The sequence below is a fragment of the Myotis nattereri genome (genome assembly GCF_964212035.1).
Source record: "Myotis nattereri genome assembly, chromosome: 9".
NCBI classification, from domain to species: domain Eukaryota; kingdom Metazoa; phylum Chordata; class Mammalia; order Chiroptera; family Vespertilionidae; genus Myotis; species Myotis nattereri.
Window position 1 is genome coordinate 41,067,901 of NC_138084.1, and position 9,424 is coordinate 41,077,324.

General features: G+C 36.0%; 1 pseudogene across 1 annotated transcript; it reads right to left on the reverse strand.

The window, feature by feature from the left end:
• Nucleotides 1-8,311: 8,311 nt before the first annotated feature.
• LOC308525477 (olfactory receptor 51A4-like) lies at nt 8,312-8,933 on the reverse strand (annotated as a pseudogene). The gene has a single exon. The product of its transcript is annotated as an olfactory receptor 51A4-like (transcript).
• Nucleotides 8,934-9,424: the final 491 nt, after the last annotated feature.

A 9,424-nucleotide genomic window follows, 5' to 3' on the forward strand; every position in this document is an offset into this window, starting at 1 on the left:
GATGAACATCAGGATAAAGTAGAACAGACTATTATTGTCATCCTTTTTAATTATAGCTTAATATTTATGGGATATATATCAATATGGACATATAAAATATATTCATTTTGAGATCAGATGAGAGAGAAAGAGAGAGAGAGGTAAGAGATGTATTTGTAATTTTTAAGAACTGAAACATCCAGGTAACAGGCTGTTGCTCAGTAGCAGGATGTTGGCCAAGAATAAGTCTTCTAGGCACCCTGTTGCCTACCTTGGGTCCATCTCCATAAATAAACTCTCCGTATTATGCCATTTTTCACCTCATACTTTCATCATGTTTCCAAAGTTCATTTCATTCTCTATAACTCAAAGCAGATGTAGAAATTATACTTTATCTACCAACTATGTAATAATTTTGTACATAGATTTTAGATGTAGCAAGATTAGATTAGTACTGTAGCAAGAGTAGATTAGTTCAGTACTACCCCCCATTAGATTCAGAAAATGGACTGCATGATGCATATGAAGCCCAGTTATTCTCAGCCCCCTTTGATCATCTCTATTCCCTCTGAGTAAAACATTCACAAATCAAAAGGAAATTCACCTTTGATGCTTCACTCTTCAATACAAATAGAGACACGAGTAAAATATCAAGCAGCAATGCTCTATCTCCCCTTCTTTGTACAGTCCAAGGGAAGTAGTTTTATATTAAGCCCGCAGCTGTTTATGACAGCTGAAAAACAGAGTTAACTCAGTGTTCTACTATAATGGTGTCCTGGGATGTAATCCTCTGAGGTTGCTCACAAAACTCCTAGACTGTAATTTAGATAAAACAGAAGCCCAAGGAAAAGTGACATGGATAAGAATTGACACAGAGAAAATTACAAATGTAGGTCAAAACCATACAGATATTATTGTTTATATGTGGCATACATATAGATACATTTCTATGTATTCTGTAGCCAGAGTCTATGGGTTGCTGTTTCTAGATAAAATTGTGTTTATATTCTATTGATTTTAGAGAGAGAGGAATGGAATGTTGGTAGAATATAAACATTAAAGGTGCTCTGGTGAGGTCTCAAATGGAAACAAAGGAAATGCTATTGGAGACTGGGAGAACAGGTGATTCTTGTTATAAAGTAGCAAAGAACTTGGCTGAATTGTATTTTTGTGGAAAGTGGAATTTGTAAGTGATGAACTTAGATATTTAGCTGAGGGGATTTCTAAGTGTTGAAGGCACAGCCTGGTTTCTTCTTGCTGCCTGTAGTAAAATGTGAGAGAGATCAATTGAGAAGAAACTGCTAAACAAAATGAAAATAGAACTTGAAGATTTGGTAAATTCTCATTATATCCATATTGCATTTTTTTAATGTGTCTTCTGTAAACAGCATCAAGAGTGTGGCTGGACAACCAGTTGCTGAATAGATTATGGGTGTGACTCGTGGATCCATTGTCCATTTTCGAAGAAACCAGGAATAAAGACTGGGTTATCCAGAGAAGATCTATAGACAGCCCCCTTGGCCGATGACTTGGACCACTGTTAATTGCATTGAAACCAACAAGTTTTGTGAGAATTGTATACAGCAAAAAAGTTGTCAGTTCATATCAGTTGGGACAGAAACGGGACAGAACGAAGGACTCTGGGGAGGCTACAGGACTGGCCAATAGAGCTACTAAGCTGAGAACATGTGTTAACCTTCAAGCAGAGGGAGGAATGATCCCAAAGGTGGTTCAGAGATCAGCAGTGCTTCCAAGGTGACCAAGGGCCTTTGGAGGACAGAGCTCCTTCCTCTTTGGTTTCAAAAGGTGGGGTCACTTCCTTGATTTCAGTGGAACAGGCTGTCAATACCTATTGAAGAGACACGGGCCTAAAATGCAGGGACAACACCCTGGTGGCCTAGAGAATGAAACATTGAGCAAAAGAGGATTAATCTCAAGCCTTAAGATCTAACGGAATCTGCCGTGCTAGGTTCTGGATTTATTTGGCACCTGTGCCTTTTGCTTTTTATTTTGTCTCTCTTTTTTTGTAATGGGAATGTCTATTCTATGTCTGCCTTGCCATTGTGTTTTTGAAGCACGTAACTCACTGTCTGTACTCACAGGTACACTATGAAACTTTTGCATGAGTTATGCACTCAAGACACTGATAGACTTCTTGCCCTGAATGGAAACAGGATCTTCTACTATGATAGCATTGTGGAAAAAATGCAATTCTGAATACCAAAGCTGAAATGTAGGCAACACAGTACTGCCCTGGGGTAGAAAGGATAAGGTTTGAACCAGCTTTTGATTTCTTATCTGTGTGAAGTTCATGAAATTAATTTCTCAGAGCCTCAATATCTTTAACTGAAAAAAACAGATAGGAATTTTTAATATAAAGCTAGTTTATTATAAGAATAAAATGAAAAATATGCTTAAAAATGACTAGAAGCACACATTGCATCTATCAGAGGTTCAAAAGCAATGTTTATGTCTGTAAAATGTTTTCATTAATTTGTAACTCTTACCTTACATAAAGAATCAATGGGCTAACTATTAACCATTAAGCATTTGACACTATGGACTTTGCTTTTTGATTTAACTGAGGATGTAATTGTAGGAGACAAGAATTGCTGTGGTTTGTGGAAATGTGGTATGTGGAAAAGACATGTGTCAAATGGACATAAGAAAAAATTAAATCTTTGATCTATAACCTTCAAATTTTTGATGTCATATTAAGAAGGTAAGTTGAACTGTTTGTCACCCACCAAAACCAAGGCAATAAATACCTGCTTAATCCTATATTATATTTTCCTACTTTAAAATATTTGAGCATATGTGATATGCCTACCTTGGTAATGACAACAAGAAAATTATATCATATCTCTATGGCATATTTCTGAACTTTACAACAAATGATTTCCTTTTCCCCAAACATGACCTTACGCATACATTCATCCAGTAACAATTATTTACTGGAGATATACTCCACATCCCAAAGCATGCTAGATACACAGAGATAAATAAAATAGTTGTAATTTGCCATTCTTTGTACATCTTAGTCAGAAAGTAAAAGGAAAAAAATAAACAAATATATGGGTGGTTGCAAATACTAATAAAAATAGAAAAGAATAAAAGATAAACAAGCTATAAAAGAAATTTTTTAAAAAGGGTCATAATTTGAAGTGAGGATTTAAGTCAAAAGGTAACAAAACAATGGATAAAACGACTATGAAAAGGGGTGATGAAAAAAGGGGTCAGATGTGAAAACTCACAGGGAAAAAAGAGCTCCGCAAATTTCACAAATATACAGAAGGCCAAAGGGGCTGGGACTTAATGATACTGGAGATGTAGAGAATATCCAGTCAATGTGCGGTCTTATACTACTACTTCATTGCTTTAATTCTATTCTCAAAAAAGGAAGAGCTCATATTTACAAGAGGCATCACATCATCTAATTTTCATTTTAAAGGCATAACTCTTTCTTTGCATAAAGAATGAATTTAAAAATAGCAAGAGTCGATGTTTAGAAACTTAGGAGGTACCCGGCCAGCATGGCTCAGTGCACTGAGCGTCGACCTATGAACCAGGAGGCCATGGTTCGATTTCCAGTCAAGGCATATGCTCGGGTTTCTGGCTCAATCTCCAATATGGGTTATGCAGGAGGCAGCTGATCAATGATTCTCTCTCAATGTTGATGTTTCTATCTCTCTCTCCCTCTTCCTCTCTGATATCAATAAAAATATATTTTAAAAATATATGTTTTCAAAAGTCATAAATATACTTCACACTAAAATAGAGGAGTTACTATTTGAACACCTCAATAGGTAAAATATAATATATTTTCATCACAAAACCTCTGAGTAACTAGAAATGGAGGGTCCTACCTTGCATTGATATGCATAAAAATGCTATAGCTAGCATTGACAAGAATGAAAAAATATTGTACAAGTTTCTTCACTGACAAGTAATGGTCAGGATGTTCCCATTAACACTTCTGTTAAAAGTTGTGCTAGATGTCCAAGATAGTATAATATAAAAAAATAAAGAAAAGTATAAACATTTGAAAGGGTAAAGATGTTTACTTACAAATGATTATTTATGTAGAAATCTATCAATATAAAGAACAAGTGAATTTAGAAAAACAAGCCAGATAAAAGATAAAAAACAATTCCTACATACTTGAAAAAACAAGTGGTATAATTTAGAATACCATTTACATCAAACAATCAAGATGTTTGATCAGGAACAATGAAAATGTAAAAATAGCCCAATAACCCGGCCAGTGTTGCTCAATGCTTGGGCATAAACCTATGAACTTGGATGTCACGGCTCGATTCCCTGTTGGGTTGCTGGCTCGATCCTTGCGGGAGGAGGGGGGGGGGGGGCTGCAGGAGATAGCCAATCATTTATGTTTCTATTGTAAAAATAAACAGAATAAACTACTTTCAAAATATCTACACTGAAAACTTAAAAAAATTTACAAAAGACCCAAATAAGTAGAGAGATGGATCGTGGTCATTGATTAGAAACCTCTGTATTGTTAAGATAACAATTCTTCCCAAAGGAGCATATTGACTCAGAACAATTTTACTCAAATCCTAGTAGGTTTCTATGTGGAAATTGACAAGTTGATGGTATACTTTACGTCAAATTGCAAAAGACCTACATTAGGCAAGATTAGAAACCTTTGAACTACACCATTATATCTTAAAACTAACTAAAACAACATTTATTCAGTGGTATGATATAGACAAAATGTTGGAGAAGGTAACTGAAAGGGCATGACCTCCAGTTGACCCACAAGCTGGACCAGGCAATCAGAAGCTCCACACCCCCTCCCCTGTCCTTAGAATTTATGTTCTGCCCACCATTCCCACAGTGGGAATCATTTTCAAGGAGGTAACCTGAAGAGAGCAATGTATTGTTGAGACCATCAGGACTGCATACATGACTGAATCTAGTTAAGGCTTGTATATAAACTTTTAAGATTCTTGCAAGCAGGTGCCGAGATATGCTGATCTTGTACACACCCAAGACAAATCTCATGTTGTTACCTTGATTTTTTATTTTAAATTTATTTTTTAATCTTTGTTTTTTAAACCTGCCACACACCATTCTGGTGTGGTCTGCCTCTTTCTTCTGTTGCTCCTTGCCCTTTGTAAAGAGACGCCAGTTTCCCATTTTACCCAGGAAATTCCCAAGGTTGCAAATCAACACAGAAGAATAGAAAAAATGACAATGGCAAAATTCAATAGGGAAAAAAAGGTCTTTTCAGTAAATGGAGCAATTTGCATATATTAATTAATTAATATTGAGCTTCATCATAAATTAATTTCAATTGGATCATTAACGCCTAAGGATTACAAAAAAGGGAAAAACATGTAGAAGAAAAATTATAATAACATTTTCATGACTTTAGATAACCACGGACATAAAAAGATTAATTGCAAGGTAATAATAATTAATCACTTATAATTAATTGAAATGAAGAACTTCTCATTTTTGAAACACACTTTTAAGAGAATGAAATACAAACCATTCCCAAGGAATAAATATTCTCATTACACATATCTGACAAAGGAAATATAAAGGATTCCTACAAATCAGTAAGTAGAGTAATATTTAAAAATGGGCGAGGTACTCAAAGTGGCACGGTTCAATTTGCATTTGGGAAAATGAAAATTAGTATCACAATGAAATACTATAGTCTAACTACCAGAATTGCCACAAGCGAACCATTTCTAAGAATATCTATAGAAACTTTATTTGTAACAGTCAAAATTTAGAAACAACTTTCATATTTATCAATAGAATAATGAGTTAAAATAATTTCATATTATTATTTAATTGGCTTGTCTAGTTGCCTTATTATCCAGGCATTTAAAATCTCCCCAAGAAATTCTAATGCCCTGCCAAGGCTGAGAAGAGGGCTTTCCACCGCTTCCTGTGGAGATGCTCTCAGTCAAGATGATATAAATCGAGGTACATGTCTGCCTTAATAAAGATAGCATTCTCAAAATGATTTAACATTTCTTGATAATTTGCATTCCCTGCTAAGTACGTTGGTTTCTAATTATTGGTGTAATGGCATGATGCATGTGTTTTCTGATAACTCCCAATAAAATTCCTACAGGCCACTATGCAAATTGATTTGTGGTGTATCCTTTACTAATTACTTTTAAATTTTTAAAAATCTTTATTGCTGAAAGTATTACATATGTCCCCTTTTCCCCCATTGACCCCTTTAGCCCACTCCCACCCCCCATCCCAGGCCTTCACCACCCCGTTGTCTGTGTCCATGGGTTACGCTTTTTAATGTTATTTATCACTGATGTCACGTCAGGAATGTGAGGCTGCTATCATTGGCAGTTCTAGTAAACAACTACTAGTTTTTTTCCTTTTACTTTATTAAATTTGTTTTGATTTGTTTCTTCTTCCCAAGTATCATTTCTCTAACCCTTGTAGGAAGAGAAAGGCCTCCTTTTGTTTTATATTGTCACAGTGATTGTAGTAGCACCATGATGACTCAGTTTTGCTATATTTTGCTAAATATCCATGTGTATACTGACCAGTTCTATATTTTTCAACCCTTTCCCTAGATCTCTAAGTGGAGCTTATAGTGAAAGTCCACTCTCTTCTCTGACAGTTGAGGTATAAGAAGTGTCCCCATTACCTATTCCTCCAATTGACAGCCATTCACCACACTGTTTTGGTTGCTCTATTCTGAGTACTGGCAGAAGCAAAGAGAGCGAGTTGTGGTGCTAACATCTTCTAGAACTTGATAATAGTTTTAGGTTCCTGCAACTTTTACTTCATATCTGTGAACCATTGTAATGTTCTATATAAGAATGTTGTGTTTGTTTAATATAACATGACTTGGTTTACTGTCACTACAATGGAGTGTCTATCGTTATTAATACAGGCTTTCTAATGTTCAGAATTTAGTGTGGATTAAAGACAATAGTGCTTATTCGAAACAGGTCTAAATTCAGTCAGGTATTTACTGTAATATATTTTTTATTGATTTAAGGGCCTATATTCTGGTTGACTGTGTTCTTATTATGCAGACTATTGTCCTATGGGTTGGGATGCAGATGCTTCCATTAATAAATAAAAATTAAAAAATTAAGTTCAGTCAGGTAACTTTTAGTGAGAACCTGACTAGATCCTATCTATAGTATATTAGTATATATGAAATTACTCCACCTACTTTATGATTTCTGAATACTATTTGTGCTTGTTTTTATTTTAATGCCTGTCCCAAGTAATTGTAGAACAAATAAACTCTACAATAATAGGGGTTTTTAGACATATTCTAACAGATTTTTTGGCTTTGTTATCATGCATTATATTCATGTCTTCAAAATTTGCTAGGATTACTATGCTTTTAGCAAATGTACAATAAACAACTCATACGTTCCAGGCACTTTGTTGGACACTGACAAAGATAGAAGTTAAAATTCTCTACTTTGATCACGTACACATTGATGTAGAATATAGACAATTAAAAAATAATACTGTTATTTAGGCCTATAACTGAAAAAAAAGATGGTGTTATACAAACTTGGATAAGTAGCACCTCTGCCCAATATACATACCAAAGAAGGCAGTTTATTAAATATATTTCAGACAATTTAAAATATAAGTGAATAAAATATTTGCTCACCTATTAATTTTACATTTAATACATGGCTGTAGCTGATATAGACATATAGCTAATTGTGTGGAGAAGTAAAGGAGAAAAAAGAGGTGAGATTCACAATAATCAGCATATTATGACCCCAACCCATCTACTATGTTGTTGCTGTTAAAGTAAATCAATAATTTAAAAATTGATGAGGCTGCTGAGTATATACAGTACATATTGATGTCATTCTCTAGTCATCATAATTCTTAGATCCCCATGTTTGTTCAAAAATAGTAAAGTGAACTGAGCATTCATTGCAGCTAAAATTTTCTATCAACCTTGTTATATAATTTTGCAAGAATTAGATTTCTAATCTGATAACTATTTGCAGGGTATACATTGAAATTCATTAGTAGTGGAACCAGAAGGAAAATTTCAGCTAAGATAACCTTAATAACTGATGAAACATTTTTGGCAAAACAGCAAAATGTCTGGGTAGGGGGTAGGAGTGGGAAAGAGGGGGTAATTGGGAGGGGGGGACATCTGTAAAACTTTCAACAATAAAGATGAATTTTTAAAAATAGCTAAGGTGACAATAGGCACATAGAAGTTGATCACAACACAAACGTTGTAAGTGTTGAGGAACTTAAAATGGTCCTTGTATGAGGTGGTGCCCAGAACAATTTTCAGTGTCAGCATATAATACAGAAATGCACACCAGCCCTAACATAGCTGTTTGATCCACAGACAAACATCGATTATATTGACCCTTTCAGAACAGGTCAGCTTCATGACATCCTGGTGGAGGCAGTAGGGGTGAGATAAAAGGATTTTCGTACAGAATTTCAGCCTCTTTAGAATAAAGGGATTAGTGAAGAACAATGAGATACTTCTATAGAAAATACAAGGCCAATTAATGACTTTCATTGATCAGGATGGAGGTGTATCTCAGCAGGTTGAAAATAGCCATAAAACAGTGGATGGACATAATAAGAACAACTGATGAATCCATAGCTGAGAATCCATGAGAGAAAAACTCTTGGGCAAAGCAGACATCAGGATAAATTCTAGCGGCATTGAACAAGAAGATTACCCACATGGTTGGAAGCAAAGAGATGGACAGTCTGTGGTCAGAAAAGGCCAGCATGGAGATGAAACAGTACATAGGCTCATACAGAGAGGTCCCTGTTTTTATGAGAAAGAGGATGGTGCAGTTCCCCAGCATGGCAATGAGATACATGGGGCAAATGGAGATGGAGACACAAATGTGAGCATGCTCCATCCTTGGGAGCCCAATAAGGAAGAAGGTAGAGATTTCCACTTCAGAGGTATTAGAGACTGACATTGCAGGAATGTGATGGAATCAGAATGTGGATGTCAGAAGACTCTTCCTCAATGGCTTAAATTAATTTAATATTTGTTTAGCCATCTGGTTAGTGGAAATCTTGGGAGTCCACCCATCTATATATATAAAAGCCAAGCGACCAGAACAACAGAACAACTGAAATGACTGGAATGACCAGTTGCTATGTGGCGGCCAACTGGCTCAATCAGGGCCCCGATCGGCTCCCCTCACCCCAATCCGGGGCTGGGCTGGCTGGCCAACCTCCCGCAGCCACTCCCCCCAGGCAGCCAGGCCACCCACCCTGATCAGGGGCAGGGCTGGCCAGACCCCACCTGTGCACAAATTTGTGCACCAGGCCTCTAGTTCTATTATAATTCAATGGATTTGGGGAATGATCAAGGAAAAGGTTTCACCATAAGATAGCAGTAGCATACAATGAGCTTTCTGGGACAGCACTTGAACAGGCTGTATGGTAGGGAAAGTTCAACATA